The 19,931-nt window shown below is 33.4% G+C and overlaps 1 pseudogene; it reads left to right on the top strand.

Moving 5' to 3' along the window:
- The first annotated feature begins 780 nt into the window (after window positions 1-780).
- LOC149547824 (aldehyde oxidase GLOX pseudogene) lies at window positions 781-2,436 on the top strand (annotated as a pseudogene).
- Window positions 2,437-19,931: the final 17,495 nt, after the last annotated feature.

The raw sequence follows: 19,931 nt of genomic DNA, 5'->3' as shown, positions 1-19,931 counted from the left end.
AACACAGACCAAATTGATGTATCTTCAGAGAAAAGCAAAAAAGAGGAGGATCTATCCAAACATGACCTGAAACTAAATGTTGACTTCATCCTATCATTCTTAAGAAGAGTACTTTATTCCAAAACAAAAGCTATAAACATTCCAAGTTTCGGATTTGATACCAACCTTTAAGGAACCGTTGACAATATTTAACACAGATATTTTGGTTTTTAAGGAATCGTTGACATGTGCTTAGTTTGTGTTGTTTATTAGATCAGACCTACAAACAATCCCATCGATGCCAGATACATAAGCGAAATCTTTTGGCACGTTCCGACCATATCATGTTTGCTACATACTTACGTGGCTATATTTTCCTTCCCAGTCTGGCATATTGGCGATTGAGCAACATGACTGCAATACCACAAGAAAATATTATCCAATAAACAATGTTTCTAAGAGTAGACGGGCTTGCTGAAGGGGATGCCAAGGAATCTCAGTCGTGCAAACAATCATTTTATTAAAATGAGCGTCGGTTAGAGAACTGTTTTTAATAATCCCAATGACAATAAATACGGCCTTGCAACATTCTATCATTGTCGACTGTTGTATTCCTTGGAAGACATTCCAGGTCGAATCACGGAATAACCTGGCATTCATATCAATCAATATGTTTATATCAATCCCGTTCACACGGCGTATCGATCGACAACTTTTACTATAAAACGCACTACATCAAGAAAACTCTACAAGGAGTAAACAGAAACAGTTCAACACATCAAGAGGTTGAAGAAAATTAAAATGATGCTGAAAGTTGTGTGCGTGGTTTCATTGTTGTTGAGCTTATGTCCATGGGATCATGTGGGAGCCCAACTGGCTGTGAAGCCAGGAAACTGGACGCTTCTCGTACAAAATGGCGGCGTCTCTGCGATGCACATGGCCACCACGCGAAGGAACACGGTGGTGATGTTCGACAGAACAAATTTCGGCCCCTCGCAGATCCAGCTCGACAACGGGCGGTGCCGCGACAACCCGCAAGACACAGCGCTGACCCACGACTGCACCGCTCACTCCATCGAGTACAAAATATCAACCAACAAAGTCAGGCCGCTTATGCTCTTCACCGACACCTGGTGCTCCTCCGGGGCGTTTACCGCCAACGGGACGCTCGTTCAGACCGGCGGGTACCGTGACGGCTCGCGGGACATTCGTTACTTCGTCCCGTGCTCCGACGGTAACTGCGACTGGAACAATTTTGAGGCGCCCAAGCTCGCAGCAGATAGATGGTACGCCGCCAATCAGATTTTACCCGACAACCGTATCATCGTCGTTGGTGGCACCCGGATGTTTCACTACGAGTTTGTTCCGAAGAGTCCCGGAGAAGGAGTTTTCAACCTGCCGTTTCTACTGCAGACCCGAACCAGTCCCCAAGTAGAAAACAATCTGTACCCGTTTGTCCACCTCTCGTCCGACGGCAATCTCTTTGTCTTCGCCAACAGGGACTCCATTCTCCTCAACTACAAAACCAACGCCGTCGTCAGGACTTTTCCCACAATGCCCGGTGACGGCCCGAGGAATTACCCGTCCACCGGGTCGTCCGTCATGCTCCCGCTCTCCAGTTCGGACGGGTTTTCCAAAGTGGAAGTGATGATATGCGGGGGATGTCCAGACAACGGATTCGCTCAGGCAAGGGCGGGTAATTTCACAGCCGCGCTCCGCAGCTGTGGACGGATGGTCATCACTGACTCCAATCCGTCGTGGAGCATGGAAGACATGCCAGGGCCGAGAACGATGTCGGACATGCTCATTCTCCCCAACGGCGAAATCATCATCATCAACGGAGCCGCCAAGGGCGTCGCAGGTTGGGATATGGCGATCGAGCCCGTTTTGACACCTTTTCTCTACCGACCCGCTGCGCCGGTCGGACAGCGCTTCTTCACAGTGGCGGCTACGACGATTCCGAGGATGTATCATTCTACTGCTAATGTGATGCCCGATGGGAGAGTGATTGTAGGTGGGTCCAATCCGCATGCGGACTACGTTCTCACTGGGTCTAACTTTCCGACGGAGCTCCGGCTGGAAGCGTACAGTCCTTATTACTTGGATAAGGTGAATAAGAACTCCTTCCAACCCAAGATAAGTTCTGTTTCTTCGTCATCCATCTCGTACGGGGCAACATTCAGGGTCGTCTACTCTGTTCGCAGTTCTGTTACAAATGCAGTAGAGTTCAATGTCTATGCTCCGTCGTTTACGACGCACACGAACTCGATGAACCAGAGGTTGCTTGGTCTGGCGGCTGGAACAGCAAGAGTCGTTTCGAATGCGAAAGAGAAAGTGGTTTATTCTTCTTCTGTGACGGCCCCGCCTGGAGGTGTGGCTGCGCCGCCGGGATACTACATGCTGTTCGTCGTAAATAACGGGGTTCCCAGCGTTGCCAAATGGATTCGCTTCTCATAGCTCCTCAATACTTTCCGTTCGTTCGGCTTATGTTGGGTAAAATTTATGCTACGTCTATTTGTAACTGCAAGGCAAGCAATTATTATTATTATTTCTTAAAATATCAAATAAAGAGAAAGTGCAATATTCCTTCCCAATCATGCGAAAAAGGAAAATGATCATGTCATAAAGGTGCAATTTCGACAATTTCGGACAAATGGATTCAATGCAGGTGTTTTAAGGCTAAAAGAAAGAACAAATATCTTATTGTCTTGCTGCCTTATAGAATGCATTACATAATCCCTCTATTTATATGATCCTATTGTCTTGCTGCTATAAGGTGTTACATAAACCCTCTATAAAAATTTTTGACCACCAAATACATTTATTACATGTATCAAAATATACTATATTAATGTAATGTATTTAATATGGGCGGCTAGGGAGGCTGGAGTCTAGCAATTGGAATGATAGACTGTTTGCTATTGACAACTAATGCGTTGTTGGCTGCAGACGACTGATGAATGACAGATAGTTAGAGAAATTAATACCGTAACACTCCCCCTTAATTTCTACCATTAACATATTTTGCATCAATAATACTTAATTTTTCTCACACATTCAAAGTTACTTTTTGGTAATGCCTTAGTGAAAATATCTGCCAATTAATCTTCACATTTGTAGAACTCAAGGTAGATTTCTCCTTTGTTGACCAATTCCCTGATGAAGTGGTACCTTGTATCAATATGTTTGCTTCTTTTATGAAATACATGATTCTTGGATAACACAATTGTTGATTTGCTATCACAAACAATTGGTGTTGGTTCTTCTTGATTATGTTGCAAATCTAAGAGAAATCAAGATATCCATACTGCTTGACATGCTGTGGAAGTGGCAACTACATATTCTACTTCAGCTGATGAGATTGCCACTATAGGTTGCTTCTTTGATGCCCATGATACAATTCCTAATCCAAGGTGAAAGATATATCTGTAAGTGTTCTTCTTGTCATCAATGCTACTTACAAAATCATTATTAGTATAACCAACCAAACAAAAATTGTTAGCTTTGGAATATAGGATTTTATGTCTTTTTGTTCCTACAACATATCTCAATACCCATTTTCCAACTTGCGAGTGAGGATTTTGTGGTGATTCCACGAACCTTGAGATCAAACTTACACCATACATGATATCTAGCCTTGTAGTTGTCACATACATTAAACTTCCAACAAGTCTTTTAAAGATAGTTGGATCAACATTTGAACCCTCCTCCTCCTTGCTAAGTTTTGTTCCTATTACAATTGGAGTTGATACTAGATTACAACTTATCATGTTAAATCTTTTCAAAACATCCTTTATATACTTGGATTGACAAATGAACATACCTTTGTCATATTGAACAATTTTAATACTTAAGAAATGTCTCATCAACCTCAAATCCATCATTTCAAATTCTTTTGTCATTTCTAATTTGAGCATGTCTATTGATAGATTTCTAGTGAATATCAAGTTATCAACATACAAACATGCAATCAAAATCTAACCTTCCTTATTAGTCTTTACATAAAATGTGGACTCATTGTTACTTCTATTGAATTGATTACTTATCATTTATGAATCAATCCTCTTATACCAAGCCCTAGGTGCCTATTTCAAGCCATAAATTGCCTTGTTTAATTTATATACTTTGTTTTTATACCCACAAAACTCATAACTAGGTGGTTGTTTAACATAAGCTTCTTCATCGAGAAGGTCATTTAGAAATGCTGATTTTACATCCATTTGATACACTTTCCAATTATTTTGTGCAACTATTGCTAAAATAGTTCAAACTGTGTCAAGTCTAGCAACTAGAGAAAATGTTTTGTTATAATCTATCCCATATTGCTGTGAAAAACCTTTAATAACTACCCATGCCTTATGCTTAAAAATTTCATCTTTTGCATCAAATTTAGTTTTATAGACCCATTTGACTCCTATAATTTTTTTCCCTTTAGGTAAATCCAATAATTCCCATGTTTTATTTTTTTCAATAGAGTCAATTTCTTCATTCATTGCCTTGATCCTTTTATCTTCTCTAATTGCTTCTTCAAAATACAATAGACCACAAAAAAATAAAGCAAAATTTGAGTATATGTCAACATTTCTTCTTCTTGATCATATATGTCATTTAAGCTTCTTGTTTTCTTTCCTTTATACCTTGGTTTTGAGAATGTAGAATCTAATTCATCACTATATTTGAATCTTGAGATGGTGGTCCTTGCACAAAGTTCCTTGGCAAAGTACAAGGTGGTGTTTGAGTACCTTCTTCCTTTGATTCATCCTCACTTCACAATATTGGTGCTCCTCTTGTTTACTATTTTGTTATCATTTCCATCCCATGATTCTTCTTCTTCTTCTTCAAATTTAATAGCCCTAAAAGAAAGACAAATATACATTGAAATAAAACTAATCTTATTGCCTTGTTGCAAAATGCATTACATAAGCCCTCTATTTATAGAGGTCTAAGAAATTTCTTGAACACAAAATACATTTATTAAAATATACTATATCAATGCATTGTATTTAATATGGGCACCTAGGGATGGTGGAAGTCAAGCAACTGACGTGTCAGATTATCTACTATTAATGGCTAAGGCAGCGGGTTGTTGGCTATAGATGGTTGATGAATGATAAATAGATGGAGAAATTAATACCGCCAAGAATGTTGATAGGTACATTAAAGAGGCATGCAAGGTAGATGAGGGAAAAATTGGTCTATATTTTGTATACCTTTGTGCAATATATGATACCGTTTGGCTAGCCATGCTGTAATTTGTATAAAAAGTAATAGTTACAAATCAAATATGCATAGACTTGTAGACACATAAGAATGAATCAAGAAAAACCTCTCTATTAAGAAGATAATCAAGCTCTATTGTTAAAAAGTTCATATTGTGTTTGCATTCTTCTCAATTCTAAGTACGAGATATAATTGTTATTTGATAAAACATACATTAAAATTAAAATTGATAATTCTATCTATTTTAGAAGATAGTTTTAATATATATAATTTGGCATAAGCTTTAGATGCACAAGCAAAAGATTAGTTTTACAATACAAAAATTAACTAATAAAGAAACCAATAATTTTCTCAAACTTAAGTTTGTTAATAGAAAAATTTGGTTATTTTAGCAACAATGATGAATCATTTTTGGTAACATGTATTAGTAAACTCAATATTGGATTGACAACTAAGTATCATTAGTTATTTAATTACAATTGAAACAATTATTTGGTAACATTAATTATATTTAACATTTAATAAGTTATGATTATAATAGTTAAATTTATTATATCATTATTCTTATATTACAATTAGTTAAACTTAGTCTAAGGGGTTTAGCTTAGTTGGTTGAAGTAATGAGTTCTCATTATGGAGACCCTGATCTCAAGAGCGACATCTTTTTGGAATTCTAAGTTGTGACTCTTGGTCTTCTATTGGTTGTATTTGTCTCATTGTAAAAGGTGGATTCTAAGTTGTGACTCTTGGTCTTCCAATTGTTGTTTCTAGTGTGGTTGCACATAAGGAGCTTTAGTAAGCTTGTAAATCTCATGTTGTTACTTAAATAAGCACAAGATTTGTAAATGACTTCAATATATATATATATATATATATATAAATAGTTTAACTTAAATAATATATACAAAAAAAATTCTAGCGCTTTGCTTCTAGTTCCACGTAAAAATGGAATGAGGTTATTTTGTAATCCAAGGTAGTTGAATTTGAGGATCAACTAAGGGTGGTCTTTGGGATTGAGGGCTTGGAAATATTCCTCCCAAACTCCTTAGCTGAGAATATCTCCTCTTCCTTCTAGCTCTTCTTGGTGGGATGGTTTCTTACATTTTGACCCACGATAGAGATGGTCAGAAAGTGGTGTGGGCATTAGAAACTAAAGGGAAATGCCATGGTGTTGGTCCTACGGGGAGGTCCTTTTATCTTCAAGTTCACATTAGAGGGATATGTTAGCCTTGTCTTGATAGGTTATTAGAGCTATGGAAAATATGGCCTTGTTTTGGCTAGATAGAAACTACGGTTTGAACCCACTATCGATCTTCAACACTTGGCCTTTATTTGGGTACATCTCTTGAGGCTTCCACCTAAATTCTGGGATAAAAGAGTCTTTGCTGGGATTGGAAACTCAGTTGGCCACTTCATCTCTCTTGCTGAGGTTACTAGATCCAAGTTTAGGATGGTTTTTGTGAGGATCTCAATTAATGTTGCCATCAACTAGCTTTTTCTCTCCTTAATCTCCCTCAAATCCAAGTGGGGAAATAAGTCTCAAGCATTGGTTTATGAGAATGCCACTCCCTTTTGCCAACATTGCTCAACATTTGATCACCTAGACGCAAAATTTAAAACATTACCTCAGAAAGACAAGGAGAAAATATCTTCCCCTAGTGTCTCCACTATTAGGGGAAACAAGGTGGGGACTACATTTGATGCCTCCTTGGTTGTGGAACTGCAAAGGATGGGGGCTAACCCTATGGGTATAGAGGGTTACCCCATCATGAAGGAGAACAATGATATCTTAAGAACCCCAAAGACTTCTACCAAACAAGGTTCAAGAGAGAACATGTTGGAAGAAAGGAAAATTCTTGATCAACCCTTGAAGGTGGTGCCTAATATAATTGTACTTGAACTAATTGATAATAATATTACATTTATAATAATAGAATGCTACAATATTATATTATAGAATAGGACTATTATGTATTCTAGAGTATTTTCTAAGCTGCAGTAATCCATTATCACTTTAGAGGATGGTACTATACTTACTATTTTTCCTTATAAGTCAATTTCAAGTATGGAAAGAGACAAGAAAAAATGTCATATTTTTCCAAGATCTAAAATTTGTTAATTGTTGACTCTTCTAATCTATTTATACATATTAGAAAAGCATACTCATATATAATTTGATATTATCTTTTATTAAAATATATTAGTATTTATATTATATGTAAAATATAATGTTCAACAATAGAAAAATTATAATATTGTTATATTTGGAACATGGCTTTGTGATAATACAAATTTATAAATCCTCAACAAGCAAAAAATACACACACCTCAACAAATGCATTTCATTATGGAATAATTATTTCTCATGATTGAAGGGGTTTTCACCGCACTCCCCAACAAATTAGGACTGAATCTAGAGGGGAGGTGGTTAAATCTAGAAGAACCAGAGGGCCAATAGGATGAACCCTTGCTAAAATGAAGGTAGGGGATCTAGAGATAAGTCATCAAAAATTTGGGCGACCCCTTTAACATAGAAAACCCCTTCTTTTATCTTAAGAGCTAATCAAATATATAGATTTAAAAATAAAATAAAAATCATATATAACCAAACCTATATTCTTAATTTTTTTGAGTTGGGTAAGAAAAATATACATACCTTCACTCCCCTTGAACTTAGAATCCCTTTCCCATAACCAAAGGTCAACATTGAAAATTCAATGATTTTGTTTTGTTTGTGGAAGGGGGTAGGGGGTGTATTTTGGAGAATTAGTTTTAGAAAAAACACATCTAAGATCAATCCCTAAGTATGGAACCATCTTTTCCAAAGTACACAACTAGTGTATGTAGGAATGCACTACAGGGAACTCTGATGAGAATTAAAAATTTCACCCCAAATCAACCTAGAGAGAAAGAATATCAAGAATAAAGGAATATTTTGGCATCAATTGGCTATAAATATATAGAAGAAAGTAAAATAAACCAAAATAACACCTCTATAGACAAAAAAACCCAATATTAGAGTAAGGGGAATTGGTTAAGAAATAGATTGAAAGCACCCCTCAAAAAAGTCTTGACAATGATGATAGAAACAAAAAGTTCACCTATGATGAAGAATATGGATGAAATACTAAAAGAAAATGAAGTAGAATAGGGTGATATGAGATCCTTGTAATAGTAATAAGCAACCAAGTTGATGATTTGATGCAACCAAGATCAGAGAATCCCCAAGGGAGATGCATAACCTTGCAATAGAGTAAAGAATAATAGAAATGCACAAGAAAACTTAGAACAAAGCAATTGATATGGAAGAATATCACCAAATTATTGTCAAGTTATCTACAAAATATAGTTATTACATTGTCATTATTCACATAAAACTACTAAAAAGTTCACTAATCATTCTTCAATACTATGAACCTAACCTTCTAATTGCTTCTAAAATACATTTGACAATTCAGTTTTCCCCACTTTGTACCACAACCTTGCACTTTCAAACTCTAGTTGCACTACTTAAATGAGAAATTCTACCCTACTTATATACAATATTGTGGGAAATAAGTTGGCTTATCTGATCATTAAATCTCAAGTAAAAGGAAATGTATTACAACACATACGTCACGACCTAAATCATAAGAACTAGACCATCAAATGGATACATCATGTTGTATGAACACACAAGAGGATTAAAGAGACATATTGCAAAATATACCAATGCTCCAACATGCATTTCATGTCTTTAATCTCCATTACAAATATAAACTCCCCAATATGGTCATTAGAACATAATAGCTAGAATAAGGCCAAACCAATCTTAAGATTATTTTTTTTGGAATTATAGAAAAACCATACAAAGATAGAAGTAGGAAGTCCATAATTCCTAGACCATTCCATAATAAACTCATAAGGAAATGAGCCCACTAAATCTATCACAAGCTAAAACAATAGTAAAATTTCTCAAATGAATGGTAAATAGATAAATATGAAGGATATATTTTTGGGTGATGCAAGATTTCCAATACCCAAGGATGCTCTTACTATAAACACCCCAGGTGAATAGAAGCTATTCCATAAAAACAATTTATGAGCATTTGACATGGTTTGGAATTAGATTCCATGAACTTTTTTTACCCATTGGTCTTCTCCAAGACTCCATCTAAAGAACTAGCATTTCTTTGATTTTACCCATGATCACTCTTCCAAGAGTTATTCAATTATCCAATAGAATGACCTCATCTATTAGGTATTCCATCAGTTCTATTGCTACAACAATATCTTTTTAAAGTAAGCTCTTATCCATTTATCTTTGCATCTTTTATAACTATAATTATAAATTGACATCCATGTCACCCTTTCTTGTTTAATTCCATGTCCAAAATTATGATACACATCAATCTTCCGTTCACTCTCACAATTTTTTTTTCTCAACTGATACCAATATAACACTAATGGAAACCTATTGTAAAATCTAATTCTTACAATTCTCAAAGTTAAGAAGTTTATGTATTTCTATCAAACCCTTCAAAAACTTCTCAACCTTAGAAATCCTAATAGCTGCCCATTGTAGATTCATCATCTTCCAATCCATAAAAGTCAAAGTATTTAAAGTGCAAATCTTAATGCTTAAGTTCTTAGATTTCATTACTTAATCCTTCAAGGGAAGTAAAGTAAATCTTCTACCATATTTGATGATAGAAATAACACTCTAACACTCATGAATAACACCAACATCATATTACCAAGTTCTACCCAAATAAACATGGAAATAATTCTTATGAATACATCAAAAACTATCTCATCTTGGTAAGGTCCAATGTTGAAATAAACCCAACATTATTCTTGCATTTCCACCAAATTATCATCTTGAAACCATCTTATCCCATAAGGATAAGGATTTCTAAATCTTCATAATCCCAAATTATATACTATTTCTTTAGATACAAGCTTATTTTTACTTTTACAATCCATTATTTCTTTGTAACATTTTCCACCAAAATTGTAAATATTTTAAAAGAGATTCCTTATCTACATAGAGTTCAATTAATTTTTATTTAATATGACTTTTTTGAACATTATAGAGTCTAACATCACAGGTTCAACTTCTCTTTCAACTAGTTCATCATTTTCTGCTTGTTCATCACATGCTACTTCTTTCATACCTTTGGAGCAACCTAAATATTGGGAAGTCTTATGACCAATATTCTCACATTTGAAACAAGTCCCTTTGAATTTCTATTACTTTTGTTCCTTCCCTAAATCTTTCAATCAAGTTCATTCTAGATTATTAGTTTATACTTTTCTTTGTGAACCACCTTATCCCTAACCTTACTAATAATTTTATTTCTCTTCAACTTATCTTCTTCCTTGAGGGCATACTGATAAGCATATTCAATTGAAATAATCATCAAAATTCCTAGCTCATATTGAATCTTAAGTCTCAGACTACTAATGTACCCATGAATCTTTTCCTTGGATGACTCTTGGTTCCCTGAACCTAATTGTCATCTTGTAGAGCTCCTAGGTATAATATTTTATTGTTGGATCTTTTTACTTCAAATTTATAACCTCTTAAACAATTAAAGTTCATAGTCCTCTAGTATTAATATAAATTAAAGGATGGAAACCATATCCCTCCATTCATTATCTTTGATTCACCATTATCTTTCCTATCATTATGTAATTCCTTTCACCATAAGGAAGCATGACCCTTTAACTTAGTGTACACACTAATGTAAATCTCTATAGATCCTTAAAATCTTTAATCCTCTAGTTCATTAATCCATTCTATTAATTCCTCTAGATGTAAAGAACTAAAGAAGTATGCAACACAAATTCTATTACTCTTACTGATTTGTGTCATGCCTCTCAATAATATTTTCTCTTTGATAGGAATCTCGACTTTAGTTGTCCCAAGTTCTTCAACCATTTCCTCAAATCCATAAATGTCAACTTCCCAATTTGATACCAACGTTTATTTAAGGAATCGTTGAATTTGTTTTGGTTTTTAAGGAATGGTTGACAAAAGCTTAGTTTGCGTTGTTTATTAGATGAGACCAGCAAACAATTCCATCGATTCCAGATGCATATACGGAATGTTTTTGCGCTATCTAATTTCATCATGTTTGCTGCATCCTCGCGTGACTCAGTTTTTCTGCCGAGACTGGTATATTGGTGATTCAGCAAGATGGTTGCAAAACCAGAAAATATATTTCACAATCTAAAATGTCACGAAGAATAAAAAAAATATTTCACAATGAAAAGATAATCTGAGGAGGATGCCATAGGCATCGGTCATCAAGTGTCGTTTGGATAATTTATTTTAATATCCCAGTGAAAATAAAAGTGGGCTTACACTCTATCATTGTCGTCTGTGGTATTTCTTGGAAAACATTCCACGTTGAGTCGTTGGGTACAAGTCTTTAAAAATATTTCACAAGCGAGATGTAATTGTATAGAATTATAGGGTATTTTTTAGTGGCTAATATTTGTTAATTGGCTAATTTTACGAAATTTTGGCTAATAATTTAGTTCTTAAAAAATTTAAAATCGCCACATTCTTATTAAATTTAGTTATAAAAAATATTTAAATAGTTAAAGATTTGCCAATAAATAATAGAAATTATTTTTATTTTTCAAAATAATGTAAGATTCGCCAATATTTTTATATGTCTTTTTTGAGGGGGGTTGCTTAAAGTTTACCTTGCATAGAAGCAATTATTATTTAAAATCTCAAATAAAGAGAAAGTTGCAATATTCATTCCAATTATGCGTTGTCTTGGAGTGCATGCTCGACAACGTAAAGGTCTCAGCAACATAAAGGTCATTGGCATAGGTCTTAACAATTTATGAATTCAATATAGAAGTCTTATTTTTAAGAACATAAAGTTTGTAAAACATGAATTTTGATTTGTTATTTCAATCAATCTTTTATATAATTTGATAGTAAAATTAAAATGTTTCTAAAATATTATTAGAGATAAATTATACCGAGTTCAAGATCTTGACATCAAATAAGAGATGAGGCTGAAATATACTTTAGATAAAATAGGTAAAATTCACAATGAAGTTGTGCATGTTAGTGGTTAATTCCAACTTGAATCTTTTCTGTGCATATTTTAAATCACCCTCCATAAATTTCAGATCACCGCTTAAGCTCCATTTGATCAGTTTGCATTTCCCCAAAGTGCACATATTATAATCCAAATCCCATGCCCAATATAAGGTTGTCAATGTAGATTGTTTCACCATTCCTAATGTTTGGCAAACTTGTTGATGTGTCAGTTAAACACCAAATTTATTATTGCATTAGATTTAGGTTTTTCTTGAAGGCATGTGTTCTTGTGTCATGCACTGCTCATCGCTCAAGAACACATGCCTTGCATTCGCAATGCATCAACACTATTTTTTTCAATGTTTCAATTCTACACCTAGTTTCACCGCTCATGCATTCACAATGTGAAGCATGTGCATCGGTCTTAATTTAGATTGTTTTATTTATTTCATGCTTAAAAAAATTGAATGTTGCAGTTAGCTTTGTAGGCATCATTTTATTATAATTTTTTAATTAGTTCAAGCATAGTATGCAAAACTATTGTTATCATGCAATCTCTTTGCATGTTATTGTTTATAACTTTTTATTATAGTTAACTCTAGTTTCTTTCATTAGAGTACACGGTTGAGACTTTTAGTTTTTTTTAATAATGTACTCTTTAATTTCAGTATTGTGATATAATAAATAAAAAAAGTTTTATTTCAATCCTTGGTTCTTTATCTGTATACTGTACTCTTTAATTTTAGAATTGTGATAAACTAGGGAGTGATGATAAGAATAAGGTTGAAGAGGTCATTTATGACATAATGACAACTTTCAAATCCACTCAACTAGAGTTTGCCAATGCATTGCCTAAGAGTCTATATGACTGAGTTGAGCAAAAATGGCAATTTAGTTTGACCATAGAAAGGAAAACAAGAGAGGCAAAACTAGCCCTAGTTATGCCTTCTTCGAACAAGAAGATGATGCCTAAAGCCATGAACAAATATAAGAGGAGATTTGTCCCCAAATATAGATATTTCAAAATTTTGAGAAACAATGTACAAGAAATGCTAACACAAAGCACATTGCTTTGGAAGACTATGGGATACCTACCAAGATAGTTGAAAGGAAGTTAGATGAAGGAACAAAGGAACCTAATGTAATGCCCCGCCAAGGGATCCAAAGAATTTCACTAAGTTTATCAATTTTTTATTATTTTTTAAACATGAAAGTAAAACCATTCATAACATTTGCAGAAATAATAGAAACAATTCGAATAAAAGTACACATAACATAACATATTACATTCTTAAAAGATCCCTTAACATTGTATCACATCTAAATTATCTATTCATCTACATCACATCCTTATGAAATAACAATGATACATCCAACGCACTTAAACAATATACAAGTGTCCTTTTAGAATTACATTTTAGATTGCTCAATCATCCACTGTACATGTTACAAGGTATGAAAAGCTTAAGAGAATAAAAATTCATGTAAATAAAGTACATCATCATCCAATATTAATCCATGATGCAATAACATAATGAAACCATATGTCATACATGATACATCATCACAAAAGATATAAACATCCATCCTAAAAGATAACCATATATCACAAACATAAATAACTAAGTGCACGGTTTCTCCCAACCGTTAATAGTATCATTAGACCATCGTGGATCCTAGCCATCCCTCCACGCGTAACATTCCAAAGCACCGAAGAGATCATCGGTATTAACATAGTAGGAATGTCACTCCTAAAACATCCTATTAACATGTAAAGTAAAGCATAGGATACCATCATCTAACATATGCAAATCATCAATAAAAGAAACATACCAATAAATACATCCATCATAAGGTATATCATCTATCATAGTGATCCAAGATCATAATGAAGATAATTACCAACCAAGAAAGCATCAGCCATGGTGTCTTAGACGGATCTCAAATGATAAGAGTGGAAAAACACTACCACCCGACCGCATGGAACCTAAGTGGTCCACTCCCACTGTGCTGAGGAGATAATCTCAAGTCCCAAATAGGCTATCAAAATCACATAGCACAAATTTCTATAAGTCCAAGAATCCTAAAAGTATACTAACTCAAAGGTTCCAATCACACAAAACTGACATCTAATTCCCAGAGGCACACAATGACATGTAGGAAACCTACTCTGCAAGCGGGAAAGTGTCATCACAATTATCACGTACAAGTTACCCTGGCAGTTAGCTGAACTCCACGGGTCCATACTAATCTCATACAACCACTAGTATCCTCTCATACTGACGAGGCATACTACGAAATGCAAGGTCGTAACCATGCGTTCTCACTACTCTCATCCTAGCCTGTACAAGCACTCAAGGCATGGGCGAGAACAAAAAAATTTATCTTTTTAGGTTCATTTAATCCCCATTTAGTGTGTAAATGTTATCACTTATTAACAAAACTTACAATGAGTTACCCTGGCAGCCACTTAGGGCCCCAACCCCCATTGCAAGCCACTTTCCGACACTACAAGTAGATTACCTACCCTAAGCTCATGGAATCATAAAATCACCACAGTCCTGTACAAGCGACTGTAAAGAAAATCCAAAAGATAATTCATAAAAAGAATCATCAAATATCCATGATAAAAGCATCAAATATCTATAATAAGAATCATCAAATCTCCAAGATAAGAATAATCAAATCTCCATGAGCATCTGAAAAGAATCCATAGAAAATCATGACCACAACAGTTCTCTATTGGCAACTGAAGGCATCACTGATAATCATAAGTATCCATTGGTTCTCAATAACCAAAATATGTCTCAAAATAAATCACAATATCCATTGGTTCTCAACAAGCAACCAAGAATATCTCAAAATCATACTAATCAAAGACTCCAAAATGGTTGAGTCAAACATGTCACAACATGACATCATCAAGAGATAAATCCACATTTCAGTCCCATCATGGCAACTAGAAAATAATCCAAGGATAACTGATCATTGACTCAAAAATTATTAGCTCAAGTGTCTCATACACATACATCTCAGCTTCACACATGAAGATTGATGAACAATAACAACCAATAAATACAAATATTTCATAGAGCACACGATCACATAACCATGGTTAGGCTTATAAAGATCGAGACCAAATAAGATCAACATGCCATCATATCTCATAACCCCCGAGCCTCTGGTAACAACCTAGGACTGGTCATCACTAGTTAACCCAAAACTCAAAACAAGAAGCATATAGAATACACGATGCAAACACATGTTTTGGTTTACTAAATTCACATAGTTGAGTAATGTGTAGGGGTTTCCAATTTTCTATTTGCAAGTATACTTTCAAGTGTCTTAAGTTTCATCATTTGACCTACAGGTCAACCCAATTGTTCCCCGATAGCATTATCCTTCCATTATTAAGAATTACATTCTAAGAATAACTTAAAGATAAATATCCACTAAACTAATCATCATTGACCTTTAATTAAATTGTTCTCTATATTTAACCATGATCCATATTCTAATCAACTCTTCTTTAATGTTACTTCAACTTCCAACATAAATCAAAGATCATTATTTGTTAAATTATAAAAGAACCAATTAGCAATCTTCGAATAAGAAGAATATAACTTTATTAAAGTGACCAATTAACATAGAAACACAATCCATAATCCATTAACATTTAAATGGTTAAAACTTAATTATCTCTAACACTTAATCCTCTTAATCATTATAATAATTAAATCGTCACTAATAACCGTTAAAATATCTAAGTCATTATTCAAGTCATTAGAATAAGACTTATCAACTTTGATGTAATTACTTTGCAACTTTGCTAAAAGAATCATATCAATTAAAAACTTTATTATATAACTTAATTATTAATTAAATCTAATTAACTCTAATTAGTTTAATTAATAATTACATATCCATGGAAACATTCCAATTAATATCAGTTGATTAATAACTAACTATAATTTTGTAAGTTAAAAGTCAACTATAATTCAATACTCAAATGATCATATTAATAATTCAATAATAATAACTTGTTAATATTAATAACAAGCTGTATTGAAAATCTTAATAATAATTCTGTATGACCACATTCATCATCTTTCAAAGAATACCAACATTCTCTTGATTAATATCTTCTACAATACTTCAATCATTCACTAATCTTCTCTAGATTAACTCTGATCATATTAATTGATAACTATTTAAACTATTTATACTAATATTTGTTAATAGTTTGTTAGACCCAACAAACATTAATAAATAATAAACTCATCAAAACTATTATTAATCGATCTAGAGAACTTTACATAAGCTTCATTAGCTAACTCTTAATACCATTAAAGTATATCAATAATTTAGTTAATAATATATAACGTATAAATAATACCATAATAATTCAAATTATAACAATGTTATAACAGTGACTCCATGTCAATCAAATCTTAATCCATTATCATTAAAGTCTCTTCATTTAAAACGTAATATAAAATTACCATCTCTAAATTATTTAATATATATTAAATAGTATTTAATATATATTATAAAAAGTCCACTATATAAACTATACTAAAATCTCTTTTCTTTTAATTTTCTCTCATTTAAAAATTCATTTACTTAGATTGACTAATAATTAATTACACTTCTTCTACTATTAACTAATCTTAATTAAATTTGATTTAATTAGATTAGATAATAAATCATATAAAACTAATGCATATTAATAAGATTCTAATAAGGGAAGATTGCAATAATATCTTTAATTCATTTTATGCTTTGATATATTATTTTTGTGAAATTTAAGCATAAAGAACTCTTGGTTATGGGAAATGGAAAAATATCTGTCCTTGAATAAAACAGTCCTAGTACGAGGGCCATATCTCCCTAATGAACCGTTGGATCGGGCTGAAATTGAAATATATTGGAGAATGCCAAGTTGTGCCATTTCTGACCAGAGCGATCGAATAAATTCGATCACGATAAAAAGTTATGAATGACTGAGTTCGGGTCTATCCAAGGGGCAGGGACAGGACAATTTGTGATGAATTAAGAATTTTCTCTTAAAATAATTGTTCTCTAAATTTATCCAATTCTTCTAATAGGTCTGGCTTATAGTTTTAGAAACCATTTTTTAAAGTCCATTAATCAATTTGATTTCAAATCGAACCCAAACCCGTTTTAGATCTAATTTCTTTCTCATTTAGAACTAGGGTTTTTCTATTGTTTTCTTCTCAACCAAATAAAATATCTAAATTCCAATTTCAAATTATAGATTCAACCACAAAGAGTATGCAGACACATATAACAGACACGATGAAGACAGGAAGAGAAATAGTGCAAAGAGAATATGTGAATATCACGAGTGCACCTGGACACTGATGCTAATCCGCCATGCTTTAGAAATCTATATAAAATCCCTTTCTTCTCCATCATTCGCAATTTCTCCAAGATCCAAGCCAACCGAATCCTCCAAGTGACTAGAAGTGCTAGAAGAAGCATAGAAGCATGTAAGAAATATATGAACATATAGAAGCATATGAGCTTCTCAAATGCATGTAAGCTTGTAGCTTCCATTAAGCTTGTCCAAACACACTAGGAGAGCCTCTATTTAAAAGCCTCTAAGATGTATCTAGAGTGTTTCTAGAAACAACTAGAAGATAAGCATGACAACTAAGCATGAGTCTTCTCCAACCTTCCAGATGAGTCTTAAGGTTGTAGACACCATGTGCTCAAATAAAATGCTAACTTCTAAGTGTAGACAACTTGTGCATTCTTAGAGTGCAAACTTCTGTGTTGTCTACATGACAACTTTCAAAAATTTGCCAACTCCTATGTGAACAAATACTAAAATAATGCACAATAATTAATATAATATTTAATTTACTCTTTCCAATTTAATTAATTAATTTATTAAATCTCATGCACTAACTTTAATAATTCCACTTTCCAATCTTAATATATTTATATTTTAATCACATGAGATTTAGAATCTTTTATTAATTTAAAATATATTTTCTACTTTTAAATTTTATTTTCCAAAACTTAATTGCTAAAATATTTATTAGCTTTAATAATAATATTATTTAGTCATTTATTTAAAAATGAGCTCCAAATATATTATTATTAAAATAAATATTGTCACATTCCAAATTTAAACTTTTAACTTTTTATTTTCAAATTTAATTATTTTATTTAATTAATTTTTTAATTAATTAAATAAAATAAATATTAAAATGCCATATTAATTTTTCATTTAATTAAATCATTAATTAAAATTTTTAATTAAGCTTAATTAATAGAAAATACTCCAAAGACTCACAAGGTAAAAAATATGAAAATCCATCATAGCCAAAATACATACAAAATCAAACCAAGGGTTAATATCATGAATTACGTCATCTGACGCATTCAGAGGGTACTCAACTCGGATACTTGTCCTAATTTTTCAATTAGAACAAATGGCTTAAAGGGTTGGGATTTGGACTTGAGAATTTATCTCCCCTCTCTTATCATTGAGATGATGTAATAGGGTACGCTCATCCTGGTAAATTCAGGGAAGTCGATACCCGGTACCTGCAGCTTGCATAAAAATCATGCATGTACAAACACAATATATACTAAACTAAACAGGCAATGGAAGGAAGTGGTGCATTGTGTAGATCCCGACTAGCAGGTGACTACGACTCCCTTCCTTAACCACATCGGACACGCCATACAAAAGAAAATACGCAAAGCAAACATGCACACCATACACATGCAAGTATGGGGTAAGTATCCATAAGAAAACACATATGATAATAATCATTAATAACTGAAAGCAATGTAATAATCATCATCAATAATTGCGAACACTAAAAATAATCATCATACATACATGAAATGTAAAGTCTAAGTAATCTCATCACATAATAAACTGAATCCATAGCACAATATCTGATAATCTCAAAAGAATGCTACTAACCAACAACATAAAACTAGCTCTAAAAGAGTTCAGCTACGATAACAAAATGCAAACCAGGGGCAGGCACTACACCTAAGGAAGGTGAGGTAAATAAAGATGTTCAAGATACTGGAGTTCCAGTTAAGGATGGTAGTTAAGGATGGTAGCGTGGGTGGGACTGAGGAGACAATAGTAGAAGAGGTCGCGATTGAGGATGAGCAACAAGATTTACCAAGTGTTAACCCTTCAAACACATATCTAGTGAGTTCATAGGACACAATAAAAATCAAGGATATTCATTACACATCAACTTAGAATATCAATCCTTTGACTGAGGAAGATCTCAAGAAGATATTGTTTGACTCTACCATAGTAGAAAAACTATGCACAAATATTGCTTTGCTAAGAGTAGATGTGATTGAGAAAGAATAACAGACATCTATAGCGAAGAAGCTATAAGAAAAATTCATTGTACCCCCTCAACCCATAGAGGCACAACCTATTACTACAATTGAAAGGCCATCTGCAATGCCCACTATAGTATTTCAGATGAAAGAGGCTAAGGGACAAAAAATAGACACAAAATTTCCTAGCACAAACATTTTAGGTTTGACTTCCATTGTTACTATTGAAAAGGATGGCACTGAAGTTCACATAGGTCAGGAGGAAAGTCATGTACCTACTCCACAAGCTCAAGGTGAATTTCAAAAAGAACTGAAGGAGGATAGTAGGACTGAA

This window comes from Cupressus sempervirens, chromosome 7 (genome assembly GCF_028749045.1).
Source record: "Cupressus sempervirens isolate cs-2001-9-10 chromosome 7, ASM2874904v1, whole genome shotgun sequence".
In the NCBI taxonomy this organism is placed as follows: Eukaryota; Viridiplantae; Streptophyta; class Pinopsida; order Cupressales; family Cupressaceae; genus Cupressus; species Cupressus sempervirens.
This window is presented reverse-complemented; position numbering and strand designations above follow the sequence as displayed.